General features: G+C 46.6%; 1 long non-coding RNA gene across 1 annotated transcript; it reads left to right on the plus strand.

Annotated features, from left to right (window-relative positions):
- The first annotated feature begins 1,480 nt into the window (after positions 1–1,480).
- On the plus strand, positions 1,481–3,754 carry LOC142905741 (uncharacterized). The gene is made up of 3 exons (XR_012929769.1): positions 1,481–1,624; positions 2,901–2,964; positions 3,624–3,754. It is a non-coding gene; the product is annotated as an uncharacterized LOC142905741 (long non-coding RNA).
- The last annotated feature ends 17,578 nt before the right edge of the window (positions 3,755–21,332 follow it).

Consider the following 21,332-nt stretch of genomic DNA (forward strand, 5'->3'; position numbering starts at 1 on the left):
CCATGAGGCTGAGGGTTCGTAATGGTCAGGTTAATACTGAGCCAGGAGCGCTGAGACCCTGGCTTCAAGCCCTGGGTCTGGCTCTCTCTGAAGGTTCATAATGACTGGGTCAGAAACACTGAGCCAAGACTGCTGAAATCCTGGGTTCAAGCCCTGGGTCTGGGTGTCTCACTCGTGTTCATAATGGCTGGGTCTAAGATAGTGAGCCAACACTGCTGAGATCCTGGGTTCAAGCCCTGGGTCTGGGTGTCTCTCTCAGGTTCATCATGGCCAGATTAAAGCGGCCTCCCAGAAAAAAACACCTCGATCGAGACGAACAGCATCGCACCTCCTGGCTCAAACATTCCTCCTCGCAGACACTGGCGGTGCGATCATCAGCCGAGTCAGAACATCGCCAGGAGGCCGTTGCGTCCATCTCCCTCGCCAATGTAAAGTTAAAAACGCGAGCCACAGCAGTGCAACTGTGGCCAATGCAACCCAGACTATGTACAGTGAGTGCAGTGTACTCACTGTAAGTCTGCGCTCCGTCAACGGAGGAACAGCAAAACGACACGAACTCTGTCTGCTGAAGGTCTCCCGTCGCGAGGAGCAGACGTTGACGTCGGCATTTAGTTCCTGAACATATTGCCAGACACAAGAATGGAACGGACTGCGTGAGGCTATTGGTCTAAATGCGTCTCCGTGCAAGTGTAGGGCTGTCCACACAAGTCGATGGGTCTCTAGGCGAGTCTGGGGATATCTCTGTGAGTCTGAGCATCTAAAAAATAATCTGGGTCAGCATGTGGGTCTCTATGAGTCTATGGGTTTCTAAATAGGTACAGTAATTGGTATCAGCGCAGAGACCATCAAATTGCCACACGTGAGAACCCGGATTAATCACGGTTGCGCAGTTTGATTCCCGCATTGGAACCTGGGATCTAAGCGAAGTTAAACACAACACAGGCCTGCAAAGTGAGGGACATTAAGTCGATCAGTTGGGGACTGCGGGTCTCTATGCGAGTCGAGGAGTCTCTACGTAGGTCAAAGAACTTGTGGCCGAGTGAACGCAGTGGGTGAATGAGAAAGGCAATTGAAGGGCCGACTCAGGCACTGCATTGCAAGTCCACTCTGCCAACACGCGTTGTGCGGTGGGTAAAGTGTCGGGACTCTCTCACCTTTACCCAAGGATGTACTTGCCGACGTGGAAGAGTAGGCCAAAAGCAATAAATACACCTCCAGAAGTGCTTCTCCAGAGCTTGCTCTCGTCGTACCCGTCCTCCAGCAGCGGCGAGAGCGAGCACTTGCAGGGCTGCACCTTCACCCTTCTAGTGACGAAGTATTTTGTACACATCCCGTCAGCCACGCGGCCTGAGTCGACCCAGAGCTAGGGGCCCAGGACCGTCACCATTGACGGCCACGACACCCGGAAGAGGAACGTGGGCTGCCATGACGTCACTCACCCACGTGGCCGCGCGGCGCCGGAAGTTGTAAAAGGGGGCGGGGATCAACCGTCTTGACGTCACCGTGACGCAATATCCTACGACATCCGGTCTCGGACCACGTGCCCTCAATGTTCGAGAGACACGTGGAGGAGACGGACGCAGAAGACAGCAGCTGAAGCCACTCCGAGCGAATACTCGAACAGGTGAGAGTGGAAGAGGTGTGGGGAAAGAGCAGCAGAGTGGGAACGAATCAGAGTGAGACTTGGTTACACTCGGCAGCTTCATGTGTTAAGGATGTGATTTTGTGTTCATGATGCAAGTCCGTGTTGATGATGTGAGTCCGTTTTGTTGATATGAGTTTGTATTGATGATGTGGGTCTGATGATTTGGGTCCATGTTAATGTGTGTATATAAATAACGGAACTGTTAGACTTCTTCACAAATATGTATGTCGCCTGATGAAACTTGTGGTAATTATGGGCCTTCCATAAATGACGTCAGGCACCTTGGGGAGGGGGGGGGGTCAGACATTTGTGACGATGTGTAACGAGGCGGGAGGGGGTTTGAGAAATGTGACGCCACATTAAAATGCGCAACTTTTAATATAGGCAACACATTCTACTTAATTAAATAGACTTTTTAATACATGTTTTCTCCTACAACATCAGTGCACTACAATGACAGTTTAAAGCGATTTGAAGCATGTTTATATATTTTTTTTGGGGGGGGGGGGGCAGAGCTTTGTGACGTCATATTTGAGGGGGGGTCTGACTTTTTGTGATGCCGTTTGACGAGGGGGGGGGGGTCAAAAATCGTCCAAAATCGCATGACGTCATTTATGGACGGCCCCTTAGTGGCTAAACGTCGTGCTCAAATTGTAAATGTTGTGGCTTGGCTCTGCAACGCACCGGTGTTCTGTACTAGTGACGAATTGGCATGTTCTGTTTAAGTGACAACCCTTACTAGTTGTCTGTGTCGGGTGGTGGCGGGTTTTAATGACACATTTATATATTTAACCCAAAAACCCTCTATTATGGATGATATTAGTCATGAAAGCCTACGTGTTAAACTGTGTTTGTGTTGATGATGTTGGTCCGTGTTGATGATGTGAGTCTGTGTCGATGATGTGGGTTCGTGTTGATGATGGATGTCCGTTTTGACGATGTGGGTTTGTGTTGGAGCTGTGGTTAAATCATGGGATGGGGGAGCATAGAAGTGCAGTACAATGATGGATTTTGCTGCTGTCTCACCCCATACTCACCCCTCTCAACCTCTCGTGATAGCTATCCCTGTGGGTCACAAGGTGGCTCAGAACTTGGTCTGCAAGTGGCCATTAGTCTGCCAGTAGAGGGCGATGTGCAATCCCAAATGAGTAATTATATAAATGTTCAGGATTTCACGATATAGAGATGTGAATATTATTGAGAAATGATCGTAGACTGTGTACGACCCTAGACTCGTCTCCCGCTTTCCTCACAGAAACCCAGAAGGTGTGAGACACAAACACTCTACGAAACTTGCTCTGCACGTCGCCAACATGGAGGTACGGCTCCTCAACTCGCGTGTTGATGTATGGGCGAATGTGATTCACGTGCCTGTGTTCTCTACTCTCTCTCCTCACAAATTCTGCCTGGCTGTGTGTCTACCTGCCTGTGTCTAGGTATCAAACAGTGTCTGACTGAGATCCTGTCTGTGTACCTGAATGTCTATTTTAACCAGAACATCTACAGCATTTTTATCTCTCCACTGCTGAATGAAGGCCTCCCCAAGCCGATGACACCTCTAAATATCCTGTGATATAATATTCCGTTCAGCTCCTGCTAGCTGAGATGATTTTATCGCTCCTTCTCCAGTTGGACGATCTCTCGGAAGTGCTCCATTACTTGGCTGTCATTGTTATTTTCCTTGACCATTGGTCAACATCGCTTATTGCCACAATGTGTCCTTTTTATTAAGAGTTTGACTGTTGTCATTCACCTGCGTATATTCTCTATTCCATGTGTTCCTCTTCCAAAAAAATTCTGCAAATTAATACATTGGGATTACACCCAGTAACATTACGCACTGCTAAAAAAACATGCCAGGACCCTCCTGAATTTGGAAGCGAAGATTTCAGAAATGCTGGCTCAGTGCTCAATAACTGCACTTGCTCCAACAGTTTGTTAAACGCTATATTGTGGACATTTGTTTTTGTGTGTGTAGTCAAGCCAATCGAGAAAGATACAGAGGAAAGACGTGAGATGGAGTGCACTCTCAGACTCACAAGACGGAGCCACCATCCAGTGCAAAACCCCGCATGGTAATAACAATTATGGGGAACATCATATCAGCCATGTTGCATTGGTGATGTCACATCGGCCATGCTACATCGTGGAGTGCGGATGTGATGGCGGCAATGTTTCATGGAAGATGTCCTGGTTGCCATATTCTAGAGGTGACTTTAAGTGAGCCATATGGCATGGGTGACATCGTGCTGGTTTTCTTGTACGGGTGATGTCAAGTTGTCCATTTTTTACATGGAGGACATTGCGTCAGCCATGTTGGTTGGGGGATGTGAAGGCATCCATATTGCATGGGTGCTTAATTTTGCTTTCAGCTGATTGGCAGCTGATTGGCCTGTGTAGTGGAAGTGTTGCTGTAATACCTAGCAACCGTGCTTATAAAAGTGAGAGTTACCATTTAAATACAACTCACATATTTACGTAAGTCTGTTTTCTCCTTCGTTGTCAACCAGACTTATGACAAAATGATTAATTTATTTCCTATGTCCCAATGTGCTTTCACACGGCATCTAAAGTTTGGACAGCAAGGTGTTACAGTGGTACCACAGCAAGAAGGCGTGGGTTTGATTCCTGACTCGGATGTCACTGCATGTTGAGTTTATGTTCTCGACCTGTTCCGCACGAGATTCCTTCAGGGACTCCAGTTTCCTCACGTAAAAAAACAAACTGTTACTGTCATTGGCCAAACTTTAAAGACTTAACAATTACCAGCAGCTATTCAGTTCTGATTACACCATCAGCCCCTATTGTAATAACTCGGCAAGAACAAGGCTGTCCGTGGAAAACCTACTTCCGTTCCTCCCTTAAATAAAAGCCATCTCTTCTCCCTTGCCCATCCTACTGCTACTCTCTGACTCTGTCCCTCAGCTGCGATCAAGCCTACCTCAACCCATATCACTACCTCGACCCCTATCATCACTTCTATCACTACCTCTACTGCTGCTCCCTAACCCCCGACCCTCATTCAAGACCAGGCCTACCCTCACCCCTCCTTAACCTCTCATGCCTGTTCTGCTGTCACCATACCTACACCACCACTTTTAATAACCCTGCTTTGTCTCAACTATTATCATCTTATGCACAATGTTGTAATTGGTGTAATGCACATTGGAATAAGGCGCGATATGTATCTAAGATAAGAAACAAGCATAGTAATAATAATGTATTAATTATTGTTTTTGTTGCCATATCTGCAGAAATTCTGCAGCTCTACGGCAGCTACCTGAAAGAAAGTGAGCGAACAGAGCTCTTAGCCATGCAGGAGATATGGTACTTTGGGCTCCAAAATCAAGCTCGGGGTTTCTACAATAATGGTTACGATGATGAAGATGACAATTATATTCCGGTAAGGCACTCCACAAAATACCCGCCTTGGAGGCGATGCCATGGCTCGGTGGTAGTGGGCTTGCTGCTCGTTGCAAAAGTCTGTGGAATAAATACGGCAGGCCACCCTGGTTATTACTTCGGGTGTCATCATCATCATAAACATCGTCATCACATTCAGCATAATCAACTGCACACGGTATCATCATCGCGTTATCAGGTACACCATCATCAACGACAATGTCCTCACACCACGGTGTTGTCACACACTCGTTGTAACTGGTATTGGCCAAATATATCAATGCTGAAAAATTACCTGCATATATGCAGTTGGTATTTGAGGTCAATGTATTTACTCTGGAAATACACTTTGATTCTGATAGCAACATTGCCATTAAATTTTCAGGACGGTTCTGACAATTTATTGCAGTATTTAGCGAGGTTGCTGTGTGTAAAACCAATTGATCAATTTGCAGGTACGTTTTCAGCATGGTTGGTCATCACCGGTTACATTGTGAGTGTTTATTACCAATGGGCAGATTCCAAAGAACCAGGATGTAAGCCATGCAGAACAAGGCGAAAGCATACAAACTCTACACACTCACAATTTTCTAAAGAGGGGTAGAAAATAACTCCACGCAAAAAGAGACTGAGCTGCACATTTAACCCAGGCCCTTCGTGCTGTGTGCCAAAAGTGTGTTGAAAATGGTTAAATAGCATGGCAAATGAGCACATCAAGTCTTGTCTTCACCCTTCACTAGAATTGACAAAGCTCGGCTACTTCAGTAACTCGTGCTCCTTGTCACTGCATGGATTAAGTCTCTCTATGCGTTGTCTAACGAGCACTGATTGAATGAGCCTCAATTGAATCGGCACTTAACCACTGTGTGATTGTTGCGCAGGTTAAACACGAGCACCTCAACTTTCGGTATGAGGTGCTGAAGATCATTGGGATGGGCGGTCAAGGCATAGTGATCAAGTGTCTTGACCACAAGACAAACACCCTGGTGGCGGTAAAAATCCTGAGCATTCCACTGAGGTAAGACTCCACACTGGCCCATGCCATAATCAGGCTGATGTTATTAACGTGACTATAAGGGAAGGCAGGGTGGCACAGTGGTAACATTTGTGCCTCACAGCATGAATGGCCCGAGTGCCTTTCTGAGTTTATATCTCCATGTTTCGCATCGGTTTACTCCAGATTTTCCAGTTTCCTCTCGAAGCTAAAAAAAACCCATACAATTTAAGCAGGCTTACCTAAACATCCCAATGCTGAAAATTACAACCGAATTTAAAGTAACATAGGCCCCTACCCTGAAACCACTGCAGGCTGTGTCTGTGAATCATAGCACCTCTATTTGCGATAGCCTTGAATTTTGAGAGCCATATTCATAGTCGCGACCCAATCTTTTACCATGAATATTAATTGGCGGATTCATCTTAACATACAAAGGATCTCAGAGCTTGGGAAATTGTAAGCGCCAGCTTACTGCTTGGCTGCCTTCCCACTTGTATGTGGATGCTCACGCATCTGAATAGGTCTCTGTCTTTGAGAGTGTGCATGGTATATAAGTCTACATTATTATCAATATTTAATTGTGGACTATGTATTTGCAGCGCCAATGATGACAATCTCCAGAGGAGGGAGATACACATTGGGATCCAAGTTCAGGCGGGGGACACCGACGACTGCAACATCATCAAGATGTTGGATTGGTTTCAGTTCAGAAAACACTACACCATCGTCTTGGAGCTGTTGAGGTACGTACCACGTGTCAGGTAGCATCGTTGAGTTGACGTGCTCTTGCGACAATGTGTCGTTTTAAGACTAAACTGGGACACATGTCGAGCTGGAAGCCATTTTCGTTTCTCTGCTAGCCCTGCTCACTTTTACATAGCCATATCCTCTCAATCAGTTGGTAAAATAAAACGTGTATCGTTTCTAATAAATACCCAACGTGACTGTCCTTGGCTAATCACCCCAATGGCTGAATTTTACCGACACGTTACTAAATTGGGATAATGCATAGCAGCAACATCGCCCCCTCTACTGTCAAAACTTGGCAGGACCCTCCTGAAAAAGAGGCGTGAGGATGTCCTGTTTAAAGCATAATAATCTATTGTTATTATATGAATCAGAACATCACCGAATGGCACCGACTTTGTATTGTTGCCTCTTTCACAGCGGAACCCTTGATGACCTGATTCGTCATCAGAATGCCGAGCCCCTTCAGATGGAGGAGGTGAAAATATTTACAAAGGGGATCCTCAAGTGCCTGTCTCACCTCCACGCGAAGAAAATTATTCACGGTGACCTCAAGCCTGTGAGTGGACACAGTGTTTGGCGGAACCTCACTGTAAACCTGGAGAAAGCCCCAGCCACATTGATCAAAGGGTTTTAATGTATTAGCTATGTTCATCTGTCTGGGATGGGCGGTGGGGGAGTCATGGTAACTCTGAAAAAGATGATCGAATGTGAAGCAGACTTTGGCCAAAGTTGTGTTGCTATTAGTGACTTGGCTGAGAAAGAAACAATTGGCGGACACAAACCAGGAGAAGAAATAACTCCAGTAATTCTCTGATTTATGTCTTCCCCTTTTACATTGATTGGATATTCGTCATTACACCTTTTTGGAACGCATCCCCGAAGGAACCTGGGGTATTACTCAATTTGCAAATATACAAATTAATTTTAGAATCAGAAGTTTATTTTCCAAATTAAGCCCATTGAGCTATTAAGCTCCTTTTTAGGGCGACTCATCAGCCTCCATCCTACTAAATACATTATTTCCAAGACAAACGCGTGATGGAAAGTGTTACCCAATCCAAGCGTGTACATGATTTTCCCCAACTTGTTAACATGGACGAGCAGCTTTTAGCTACTTTAGGGTCTCTTTTTACAAGCAATAATCGACTTACATCGCATCTCATCTAACATTTGAAAGGGCACCCCCAGTGGCAGCTGTCGGTAAACATATCCTGTCGTTGCAACTAACCTTTATGACAGAGTCACCAAGTCTAACTCACCTTTCGTAGATATTTTGCAATTTTGGTATATGATCACTGGACTGCTGGATGAATGCTGTTACACCCTCTGTGAATGCCTTCTTTTGTTCTTCATCTAGGAAAACATATTGGTCAAGGACCGCGTGGCAGGGACCATGAAGGTCACAGACTTTGGACACAGCTTCGTTGAGGGCTGTCAAAGTGAGTGCCCTTACCTGAGATTGCTAGTAGCGGTTACCACACTGCGCTATGAACTTAGCGACCCAGGTTCCATTCCCGCTAACAACCACCTACACCAGTGACGATTATCTGAACTCCTCCTGGGCCTGAGTGGCGACTTGCCATCAACTGCCAAGTAGTCTCAAAGTGTACCTTGCCTGACACTGCCCTGTGTCGTATTTCACGAAACTGATCTCAACGCCGCTGGTAACAGTCATTTCCAAGTCCAACCGGCTCGACATCCTCCAATTCCACATGAGCACATCTCTACTGTGACATGGCCCAGCAGTGACATGGCCCAGCAGTGACACCACAGCCGCCACGACCACCAACTCAGCATCAAATGAATACCTGCAGCAAAGTGTAAACAGCACCTTCTGAGAAAGGCGGTAGTGCGTGGTGGTAGCCACCCATCCTGTGTACCGTGCCGGCCTTAATAAGTACTCACTAACACCACTTGTCCCAACAGTCTGTTAAAGGCTATACGGGGACTGTTTGCCTTTGTAAACCCCCGTGTCTGTGTTTGCGCACACGTATGTACATGTGACCGTGTGTGGGTAATGACGTGTCAGTTGATGCTTTTAAAGGTTAAATGGGGATCGTTGTCTTTGTGATTTTCAGCCTCCGTGTCCTTCGGTACCCTCATGTTCATGGCTCCGGAGGGGCACCTGGGTTACTCGTCCACCTGCTCAGCGGACATGTGGGCTCTGGGTTGCACCGTGGCGGAGATGGCAACCGGAACAGCCATCTTCAACCCCATGAACTTCGATGACCAGTTAGTGTGCTGCATGGAGGTACTGCCCACACAGCACTTCACTCGTGAATGATAATAGATTCTTGGTCATGTAATGATTTGGGAATATTTTTTACCTCCATTTTCTGACACAGCCAAACATAATAAATTGTCGTGCACGCACAAACTTAAACAGCTCCTTGCTGTTTAGGCTCACCACCAGTAATTTGAAGAACAATTCTTCCAATCAAGTTTAGAAATTAATTAGGTTTTACTTGAAGCTACATCCAGCACACTTGCAAGACCATAACTCGTGCATACAATGGCCGACTCCTTTCAAGTAGCGTCATGGGATCATTACATCCACTGCGAATAAAGCAGACGGCACGTCGTAGTTTACGGTTTGTACACATCGCAAGTAAAAACTGGGTGGCTGGATTTGAACCAGGAGGCAAACGTGCTACTTCTGGGCCAAGGCATTACCACTGCCCTGCACCTGTGGGAGAACCGTGGGGAGTGGTAGCGTAGTGGTTAGTGAACTGTGCTACCAACCTCGTGACCCGAGTTTGATTCCCGCTTACCACCAAGAGTGTTGATGAATCCCTGAAATGGACATAAGCCAACAGCGTTAAATAATCATGTGGCGTTAATAAAGTATTTTCGTGAGTAATCATGTGGTGTGTCAAGTACCTATTGCTATGGGGCCCATCCTCTAGTGTGCTGCATTGGCCTTAATAGGTGCTTATTAAAGCACTTGCCACAACAGTCAGTTACATTTATATGCGGCATCTTTGTTTTTTGTGTGAACCGTGCGTAGGTCCTGGGGCTGCCTCCGGACGACTTGGTGAAAGCTGCTCCTAGAAGAAACAAATACTTTAGTAAGTTGAAGGGACAGGCTGACTGGATTACGTTTGATGGGGTGCCCCAGAACTGTTATATTTTAGGGGGGCTATGTTTGCACATGGTTCGAAATAGATTTTCTGGCAAAACCACGTAATGATATGACCATTTAGGTCCTTAAGATCCTCCGACACCCGACATAGGCAAACAAATGAAAGTTGAATGTGTAAAGTGTTTCACGAGCCAACTGTTCTTCTTTTAGCTTAACCACCCATAAATATTTCAACTTCGATTTTTACAACCAACTTTCGCAATTAGATGCAACTTTTCACTTGAAAATGCGTCAAGCATCATCAGGGCAGGATGCAAGAAGTCGGACTGAAATCCAGGCAGTTAGCCTTGAAATGCTTGTACATCTGACATTCGGGTCCTGCAGCAGAAAATGTGGCTCAGTCATTAAGCGGCCTGACCCAAATATCGATAATGAATCGTGCATATGCTCCTTTGTCGTACCAACACCCATGCCAGATGATGCCAAACATTCGATTTAAAATGTATGGTTTATTACAATAATTAATAGTAATTCATAATAAATATTATGATTATTACATTTTGTGTGCCATTATTTTAGCATGAGATGAGCTAGAATTAAGGTGCTGCTGTATTTTAGACAGTTTGCTGTAGTTTCACAGTATTGGGCGATGTTCCATTACACTTCTCATGGAGTAATTTTCAGTTTCATTTTTCACATTGGGACGCAATGGCCGACTATTTTCTAATGACGTCGCGGGATCTGGAACGTCCACTGTGAAGCAAACAATGCGAATTTTGGTATGGTTAATACACCCTACAAACTTCTATAACAAGCAGCAAAATTGCTACCGCTGGGCCATGGCATAGTGCTACAACATCGCACTGTTGCGGCATCGCTGCCGGTGTGCAAGGGCTACGTAGGTTGTGTGACTGTTTCTCCTGTCTGTGCATGCTACCTGTAGAATCCGACAAGCAGCCAAGGATGTTTGGTTGCCATCGAGTGCCAGGGAGACGCCCGCTCTGCATGCTGCTTGCAAACTACGGCCCGGAGTTTGTGGACTTCATCAGCAGCTGCCTCCAGTAAGGGCCCCTCTCCCCCACGAGGATTCTCGCATCGGTCACTCTGCTCTAAATGATGAGCGACCGCTCTCCTCCAGCAAATAGCTCCATCCCTCTCAAGCAAAATCAGAATCCCTATCATTGCATATACTTACATGATCCATATACTTACACAGAGACCTAGACTCTTATCATCTTCGAAGTCAAAAGTCCACAATTGCTCATGTCCGCAACCACGTCCCTTGGCGTTTTCCTCTTGGCTAGACCGCAAAAGCGCACGGGAATGGATGAAATGTGACGTACGGTGGTTTGCGTTGCCGTAGAATTTAGGCGAGCGCCCTGTGCAATGCAATAATGATTTCAAGGTCGAACAAGGATAATAGATAGAATTGGGGAATGTAGACCACTGCTTTTATTATTTTACTGACGTTTGCTTACCTCGGAAAGCTTCAGTGAGCCTCAAGACTCTTTTTCAGGAGGGTCCTGCCAAGTTTGTGTAGTGGGGGGCGATGATTTCTACGTACAGTCATACCTCGGTATACGACCGCTGTGGAATGTCGAATTTGGTATACGTCGTGTTTTGACGAGAAAAAAATGCCTTGGGATACGACGTCTTGCTTGGGATACGACGCGCTTGCTAGAACTTGTATGGGTCGGGATAAGTCACCGCGTATACCCGATTCATGACTTAAACAAAGCGCCACTCCTCAGTCAGCCTGTACCTGTACAGTAGATCCCTGTGCATTTTCACGTGTTTTTTTTATCATTTTAACGTGAATTTTTTGTACATTCATTCAACTCCTCTCAGCAAGGTAAAGTGATGTTAAATTTTATTTTCATTTCAATTTATTTCAATTTATGTATGCATTTATTTTGATTTATGTATGCATTTTAATAATAAGTAGTGTCTAAATTATTTAATACAACCCAAATTAACGTATAATATGCCATATAAAATATAATTTATTATACTCTGGAGCGGATTATTTCATTTCCCTTTATTTATTATGGGAAACATTCGTTTGGTAGACGTAATTTTCAGTATAAGTTCGACCTTCTGGAACGAATTAACGACGTATATCGAGGTACCACTGTACATTCAAGTCGAGTAACTTGAGGGGTGCCATACTTCAATGTCACGGTGGTGTCAGATGTAACACTTCCGCTTTAGTTTGAAGGTGTCGGTGGGCCCACACGGTGAGATTGGCCGTGGACCCACACCCCCCTATGGACGGCCCTGCTTACAAGCAGTACATTCTTTAGTATAATTTTGACCGTGATGTCAGCATACAATGGCCTTCTCTTGCAAATTACATGACAGGATCTTTAACATTCTCTATGAAGCAAACAGTGAGTATTTTTACGGTTCACACACCCGCTGCATTAACCAGGACGGCCACTGGATGTGCACTGTGACCCTCTGCAACACACGGTAAACAACACGCTCATGCTGGGCCCCGTCACTGCTGGGCCATGTCACTGCTGGGCCATGTCAAAGTAGAGATGAGCTTACGTGGCATTGGAGGATGTGGAGCTGGTTGGACTTGGCGATTAATGTTACCAGCGGCGTTGAGTTCAGTTTCGATAAATACGACACAGGGAAATGCCAGGCAAGGTGCACTTTCAGGCTAATTGGCAGTTGGACGGAAGTCGCCACTCAGCAACAACAGAGGGTGGAGGAGCAACGCTCACAACGAGCAGAGCACCGAGCGTCTAATACGCAGCAAAGTGGCAGAGTTGGGAGCACAGGTGGTGCATCTGCCATTGATCACAGCAGCAAATGGTCAATGATGATGATTTTGGTGATCATCACCAAAAGTGGATGACTGCTACTACTGCTGAAATTAGTTCTTGGACCCGGTGAGAGGATACGAATGTAAACCCTCCAATCATCATCACTCACGGCGTGTGCCGCGTCTGACTGTGTGTCTCAACAGATGGAGCCCGGCTTTTCGGATGACACCGGAGCAGGCGCTGGCACATAAATGGCTGCAGGATATCGGCACGGGTGAACCCGGGCAACCCGGAGCAGCTGCAGTTAAAACCACGGCGGCCACCATCACCGTCACCGCCGCTGCCACCACTATCACCACTACATCCATCACAACCACTGTTGCCGGCATCACCACCACATACACCACCATCGCCCCTGCATCCATCACGGCCACCACGGCCGCCTCCACCACCACCGCTGCAACCACCATCACGGTCGTCGCCACCACTGACCTGGGACTGGTCTCGCTGTGCGACAGGGAAAGCGACAGAACCTCTGCAGCCGCTGTGCAACCGTAAGCCGCTCTGCGTGTGTGTCCTGTGTGTTTATATTATTACTTCTTAGCACTTTCCTTAATTACCAAGGAAAGCCCTACTGTGTCTTAAGATTCTGTGAATGTTGCAAAGCAAGGTGAAAATGCAACGGGGATATTTCACGCACGGATGACCGGGAGTTGTGACCTTGTAGAGTAATAACAAACGATAGACGGGATATGAAATGGTGTCGTGTCTGTCCCTTCACAGGTCAACTCCTGCGCAGCCCTCACTCACCCTGGCCTCTGCAGAGAAGACGGAGATTGCGGAGCAGAGCATGGAGGAGAAGACGGAGTTGGTGGAGGAGGAAGGGGAGGTTGAGGGGAAGGTGGAGGAAGAGGAGGAAGAGGGGAAGGAGGAAAAGCTCGAGAAGAAGCTGGAGAAGACGGAGGCCAAGACGGAGTTGCTGGTGCAGGAGACGAGAGAGCAGAAGAAGAAGCGGTCGCGACTTGCTCGCGTGGGACGAGCAATCTGCTCTTTCTTCCGCCGCCGGCTGCTTTGCGGTGGAGTGTCCACTGCAGAGTAGCCATGACGACGCAAGGGGTGGTGATGATAGATGTGTATTAGTATCATCACCACCACGATCACCACATACACACACTCCACCCTCTTCCCATCCCAAGATATATATACACACAACACACACATACACACCGCATGCCCACATACACACCACACGCCCACATACACAACACACACACATACTACACACACATGGGCTGCTAGGCCTTGCCATGGCTGGTCATCCGGGTTTCACAACCCAGCCAACCCAGCCTCGCTTGCCAGAGGAACTCATGAATGTCAAGAACTTTCAAGGATCTGTGAGTTCCTGGAACTGTAATCCGGCCTGGTTAATCCCAGGATGGATCACAGGCAGGACACCCTGAACGTTGCAAAATGGCGCAGACGATCCTTGGGAGCAGCCAGCGCCGAACCAGCGGTGGCACAATGCTCATCAGCGGATGCAAGCGATGGACCAGGGGACAATTGCACCCAAGACACTACACCCCACACATGCACACACCATACATTATGATTGTTATTGTAATATACGTTGTAAAATTTACTTGTAAATATACATTGAACAATGTTGCCTCGTTTGCTGGTGTGGCCTGGGTTCAATGTGTCTTGGCTTGTGTGAAGTGTCTTGGAGAAGACAGGTTGTGGAGGAGAGCATGGAGGAGAGGACGGAGTTGGTGGAGGAAGGGGAGGCTGAAGGGAAGGAGGGTGTCTGTTTTTGTCATTGTACAGCTCTTGGAGATGCAATTGTATAAAGCTTAGAGAAAATGTACTATCTTATATTATATAAATTTATACAGCGCCTTATTCATAAAGAATTGATGGCTATTATAAAATTGTGCGTACCATGATAGTGGTTTAGATAAATAGCGGGGTTATTAAAATTTGTGGTGTAGTTATTGTGACAAGAACAGGCGGGAGCGGTTAAGGAGGGGTAGTGATAGGAGTTGGGGTAGTGATAGAGGTTGGGGTAGTGACAGAGGTTGGGGTAGTGACAGGGGTAAGGGTGGTGATACGGGTGTTTATAGAAGTTGGGGTTGGGGTACGCCTGGTCGTAGCTGGTGCGCCGGAGTAGCAACAGTATGATGGGCTCGGGAGAACTGTAAAAGTTTCACACGAAGGCACTCTCATGTTAAATATGAACTAAGACTCCCACCCCCGCGTAGACTGCTTCAACTCGTACATCGACTCCCATCACTCAGCAAAGCCACACCATTGTTCACGACCACCACGGGCAACCATCACCACGCGCACGCGAACTGCATGAGGATGACAACTGCACGGCATTCACCACCATGATTGGGATTTTTGGGTCATGCTGGCCAACACCCCCCCTCTTTCCCCCCCGTGTGCCATGCCAGCCTCCATATAGGTGCTGCTCGCTAATAGCACTTGTCCCAAGTCTGTAAGGGCTATACGGGGCATCTTTGTGTGTATGTGTGCATCAATATCCTCCAATCTCATCCCGATCGTTCCATCGGTCTCACGTAACCAGACGGGAGTGTCATTTGGGAATTCGATATGATTATGCTGGGTTACCCAGGAATCCCTCACGGAGCTGAGACTCCGGACCATCTCCGTGCCCTTCAGCTTTTATTCTCTGTGCTTCGTCAGTGTCCGCATTTCTGATTTGATTCACGTTATGCAGATCTCAAAATGTAAAAAAAAACCTGGTAAAATTTTATTTCATCTTGCAGGAATCAATTAGTTTCCCAACGATGGGAAGGCAGTACTACAGTTCATCAATATATCAAAAAATATCCGTCAAACCTTTGGCAATGAAAATATTGATTACACAGCTGCATTAAGCTTTACATGTGTAATTACACCTCCAATCATTGTAATACAAAGACAATATCCCCTGTAGAGCCTTAAGAGACAGTTGGGGCAGGTGCTGTTAGCAAGCACCTATGATGGCCCGCACAGCACACGAGATGGGTGGCAAGCATCACGCCCGACCGCCTTTGTCTCCCCAGTGGCGATGTTTACACACAGCACCAGGTACTCATTTGAGGCTGAGTTGACCTAGAGAGAGGCCTAGCATCAGTTCAGATAATCATCACTGCTGTTGGCTGTGAACGGGTATCTAACTCGGGTCGCCGGGTTCTTAGATCCGAGTTAACCACTGCACCACTGCTCCCCCATACCTTGTAATAACGCACATTATAACACACCTCAACTGAATTATAAGACGCTGCCAATGCAAGTTGTACAAATTCTGACACAACTACAGCCCCCATTCACGACTATGTGGCAGTGAGATCACCGCAGCGCCTGTGGCAGGCTACGTGCACGTTGTAGCCACTTGACGTGCCGAAGGCCCACTGACAGATCATGAAACAGACCAAGGTGTTGTGGGTTAACTGACTGAGATGGCAGGCAGATGAACCACCTGTGCTCCCCACTGTGCCAACTCGTTCAGTTTTAGCCGCCTGGAGAGCCTCTCGTTGTTGAGAGCGTCACTTTTGCGCCCTCCGCTATTCTTGGACGCTGCTTCCAACTGCCCAGTAGCGTCCATCAAGAGCTTCCTCCTCATGAGCCTGATAAGACACACACTCGCTTACAGTAGCACAATAAACACCCATTAATGGAGTTGGCGAAACATCCTACTGTAGGACCGTAGAGCTTGGGAATTGTTGGCAGTGGTTCTGCCTGCCCTTCCAGAGTGTCTGTGCTTTCCAGCAATTCTGAATCATTCTCTCTGCTCTCTGTGAAATATAAACAAAAGGCATTACATGCAAAAAAAGTTTCAATTTCATTAATAGTTAAACTACCATTTTAAAGCACAGGGGAAGAAACGTGAGTTCTAATTAGAACTATACGGTGGGCACTTTGGCAGAGTGCAAGGGCTGTTTTGGAATACTTGAAATTCACCCCAAGTGAAAATTATATTAATTTGGCAAATAATGAAAATTACACGGGAAGGTAAAGTGCCCTGGTGCATCTGGATGTCTGGCGAAATCCTCAAAACTAGAGCCCGACATATACATCGGTCGTTATATATTTTTTTGAACGTCATTATCGGCATTTTATGCCACCAATGTGCCACGATGTTCGTTCGTTTCTCAGTCCGCTTGTTTTGGTGAGGGTCGCGACGGCAGCATGTTGAGTAGGGCGGTCCAGACTCCTTTTCCCTGGTGATAGACTACAGCACTACATTACTCTACACTACTACACTATACACTAAACTATACACGACACTTTTATACACAGACTCTAGCTCTTCCTGGGGAATTTCCAGGCGTTCCCAGGCCAGCCGAGCGACATTGTCCCACCAGCTTGTCCTGGGCAGCCCTGGGGTCTTTGCCTTGTGGGACGTGCTGCCCGGGAGAGATCCGAGGAGAGTCTACTGGGACCACGATGTTTGATACGTTAAAAAAATGAATGAAAGAAATATATTCTTTTTCCTGTAAATGACAGTACGTGATGATCATTTTCTCTTGGCCATTTTTTCTCTAGTTATTTATCTATTCATCTTTTAGTTTCATGATTTGCTAAGTGTTGGTTTTGTTTTTGTATCGTCCGCATAAAGGATCGCTTAATTTGATGTTTCAGCGCTGTGGGATGGCAATTGTGTAAAATGAAAATATTATTTGCTAAAGGATCCGGTAGAGGAAGTTCTAATACAATCGTGAGGTGGAGAAGTTGATGCGTGCACATTCGTTGCTAGCACGTTCGGGATACTAACAATGCTGTAGGAGTGACCCCATCATGACCTCACCAACTCTTCCCCACGACATCAGTCTCTGTACGTAGCCTATTCCATTTTGCAACAGTACTCGAGAACTGAACTCTGATGTCTGAGCACTGCCAGACTCTGCCAAAATAGATTAAGTTCAATTTGCAAGTACTGTATTGTTATTTTTGGTTCTTTCGGTAAAGTCACGTAGAAGGGAAACAATACAATAAAAATATAAACCAATTAAATTTTTACATAAAACAATTAAAACAATTATATATTATATAAAACAATTATATTTTTATTATTTTATTGTTTCCCTTCTACGTGACTTTACCGAAAGAACCAAGAATATGAATCCCTGCAGTCAAGAAAGCTTTAAAACAAAATTTACTGTATTGTTTTTCAACTATTTTTAACATTGAATCCATTGAAAAATAATTGATGTGTGTATTTTAATTTGTGTGCATGCTCATTCATATAATAATTTAAGTGAAATGTTCTCAAATATGGAACGTTTAATAAAATAAGAGGTTTTCATGTTGATTAAAACATTTAGCATTTTTTAAAATACAAAACATCAGTTGATATATTGGCAATCAGTGGACTGGGACTCTCCGATCGGTATCGACATCGAACCCAAAACAGCTGGCATAATTCGGGCTCTTGTAATCCGGTTATTTTTTTATGAATTACGTGAAAATGTTTAATCTGGGGAGAGAAAACATTGTATAATGCTGAATGAGCGATTAATATACCACGATGGTGAAGATGTTTAGTTGTAACCATGAGGCTGAGGGGTCGTAATGGCCAGCTCCGTGATACTGAGCCAGCAGCACTGAGAACCTGGGTTCAAGCCCTGGGTCTGGCTGTGTCTCTCAGGTTCATAACGGCTGGGTCAGAAACACTGAGCCAACACTGCTGAGAACCTGGGTTCAAGCCCTGGGTCTGGGTGTTTCTCTCAGGTTCATAATGGCTGGGTCAGAGACACTGAGCCAATACTGCTGAGATCCAGGGTTCAAGCCCTGGATCTGGATGTCTCTCTCAAGTTCATAATGGCTGGGTCCGAGACACTGAACCAACACTTTGGAGATGCTAGGTTCAAACCCTGGGGCTGGGTGTCTTTCTTGGGTTCATAATGGCTGGGTCAGAGAGACTGAACCTACACTGCTGAGATCCTGGGTTCAAACCCTGGGGCTGGGTGTCTCTCTCATGTTCATAATGGGATTGATTACACCTGGCCACAAACGGGTATAAGGGTGACCGCGCAAAGCGCAGGGAGTTCTCTGCCAACACGAAGACCGAAGCCCGGGCTGAAAATAATATGCCATATAAAATATCATTTCTTATACTCTGGAACGGATTATTTCCTTTCCCTTTATTTCTTATGGGAAACATTCGTTTGGTATACCTCATTTTCGGTATAAGTCCAACCTTCTGGAACGAATTAACGACGTATATCGAGGCACACTGTACATTCAAGTCGAGTAACTTGAGGGGTGCCATGCTTCGATGTCACGGTGGTGTCAGATGTAACACTTCCGCTTTAGTTTGAAGGCGTCGGTGGGCCCACACGGTGAGATTGGCCGTGGGCCCCACACCCCCTATGGACGGCCCTGCTAACAAGCAGTACATTCTTTCGTCTAATTTTGACCGTGATGTCAGCACACAATGGCCTAATCTTGCAAATTACATGACAGGATCTTTAACATTCTCTATGAAGCAAACAGCGAGTATTTTTAGGGTTCATACACCCGCTGCATTCACCAGGACGGCCACTGAATTTGCACTGTAACCCTCTGCAACACACAGCAAACAACGTGCTAATGCTGAGCCCCGTCACTGCTGGGCCATGTTACTGCTGGGTCATGTCAAAGTAGAGATGAGCTCATGTGGCATTGGAGGAAGTGGACCTGGTTGGATTTGGCGATGAATGTTACAAGCGGCGTTGAGTTTAGTTTCGATAAATACGACAGAGGGAAATGTCAGGCAAGGTGCACTTTGAGGCTATTTGGCAGGTGGACGGAAGTCGTCACTCAGCAACAACAGAAGGTGGAGGAGCAACGCTCACAACGGGCAGAGCACCGAGCGGCTAATACGCAGCAAAGTGGCAGAGTTGGGAGCACAGGTGGTGTATCTGCCATTGATCACAGCAGCAAATGGTTAATGATGATGATTTTGGTGATCATCACCAAAAGTGGATGACTGCTACTACTGCTGACATTAGTTCTAGGACCCGGTGGGAGGAGACGAATGTAAACCCTCCAATCATCATCATTCACGGCATGTGCCCCGTCTGTCTGTGTGTCTCAACAGATGGATCCCGGTTTTTCGGATGACACCGGAGCAGGCGCTGGCACATAAATGGCTGCAGGATATCGGCACGGGTGAACCCGGGCAACCCGGAGCAGCTGCAGTTAAAACAACGGCCGCCACCATCACCGCCACCGCCGCTGCCACCACTATGACCACTACAACCATCACAACCATTGTTGCCGGCATAACCACCACATACACCACCACCGCCACTGCCACCATCACGGTCGTCGCCACCGCTGACCTGGGACTAGTCTCGCTGTGCGACAGGGAGAGCGACAGAACCTCTGCAGCCGCTGTGCAACGGTAAGCCGCTCTGCGTGTGTGTCCTGTGTGTTTATATTATTACTTCTTATCACTGTCCTTAATTACCAAGGAAAGCCCTACTGTGTCTTAAGATGTTGTGAATGTTGCGAAGCAAGGTGAAAATGCAACGGGGATATTTCACGCACGGATGATCGGGAGTTGTGACCTTGTAGAGTAATAACGAACGATAGACGGGATATGAAATGGTGTCGTGTCTGTCCCTTCACAGGTCAACTCCTGCGCAGCCCTCACTCACCCTGGCCTCTGCAGAGAAGACGGATATTGCGGAGGAGAGCATGGATGAGAAGACAGAGTTGGTGGTGCAGGAGACGAGAGAGCAGAAGAAGAAGAAGCGGTCGCGACTTGCTCGCGTGGGACAAGCAATCTGCTTTTTCTTCTGCCGCCGGCTGCTTTGTGGTGGAGTGTCCACCGCAGAGTAGCCATGACGACGCAAGGGGTGGTGATGATAGATGTGTATTAGTATCATCACCACCACTATCACCACATACACACACTTCACCCTCTTCCCATCCCAAGATATACATACACACAACACACACATACACACCGCATGCCCACATACACACCACACGCCCACATACACAACACACACACGCACTACACACACATGGACTGCTAGACCTTGCCATGGCTGGTCATCCGGGTTTCACAACCCAGCCAAACCAACCTCGCTTGCCAGAGGAACTCACCAATGTCCAGAATTTCAAGGATCTGTGAGTTCCTGGAACTGTAATCCGGCCTGGTAAATCCCAGGATGGATCAAAGGCAGGACACCCTGAACGTTGCAAAATGGCGCAGACGATCCTTGGGAGCAGCCAGCGCCGAACCAGCAGTGGCACAATGCTCATCAGCGGACGCAAGCGATGGACCAGGGGACAATTGCAGCCAAGACACTAGACCCCACACACACCATACGTTATGATTATCATTGTAATATACGTTGTAAAATTAACTTGTAAATATACATTAAACAATGTTGCCTCGTTTGCTGGTGCGGCCTGGGTTCAAAGTATCTTGGCTTGTGTGAAGTGTCTTGGAGAAGACAGAGGTTGTGGAGGAGAGCATGGAGGAGAGGACGGAGTTGGTGGAGGAAGGGGAGGCTGAAGGGAAGGAGGGTTTTTGTTTTTGTCATTGTACAGCTTTTGGAGATGCAATTGTATAAAGCTTAGAGAAAATGTACTATCTGATATTATATAAATCTATACAGCGCCTTATTCATAAACAATTGGTGGCTATTATAAAATTGTGCGTACCATGATAGTGGTTTA

This window comes from Petromyzon marinus, chromosome 58 (genome assembly GCF_048934315.1).
Source record: "Petromyzon marinus isolate PM22_M1 ecotype Great Lakes invasive population chromosome 58, UKy_Petmar_22M1.pri1.0, whole genome shotgun sequence".
Lineage (NCBI taxonomy): Eukaryota > Metazoa > Chordata > Hyperoartia > Petromyzontiformes > Petromyzontidae > Petromyzon > Petromyzon marinus.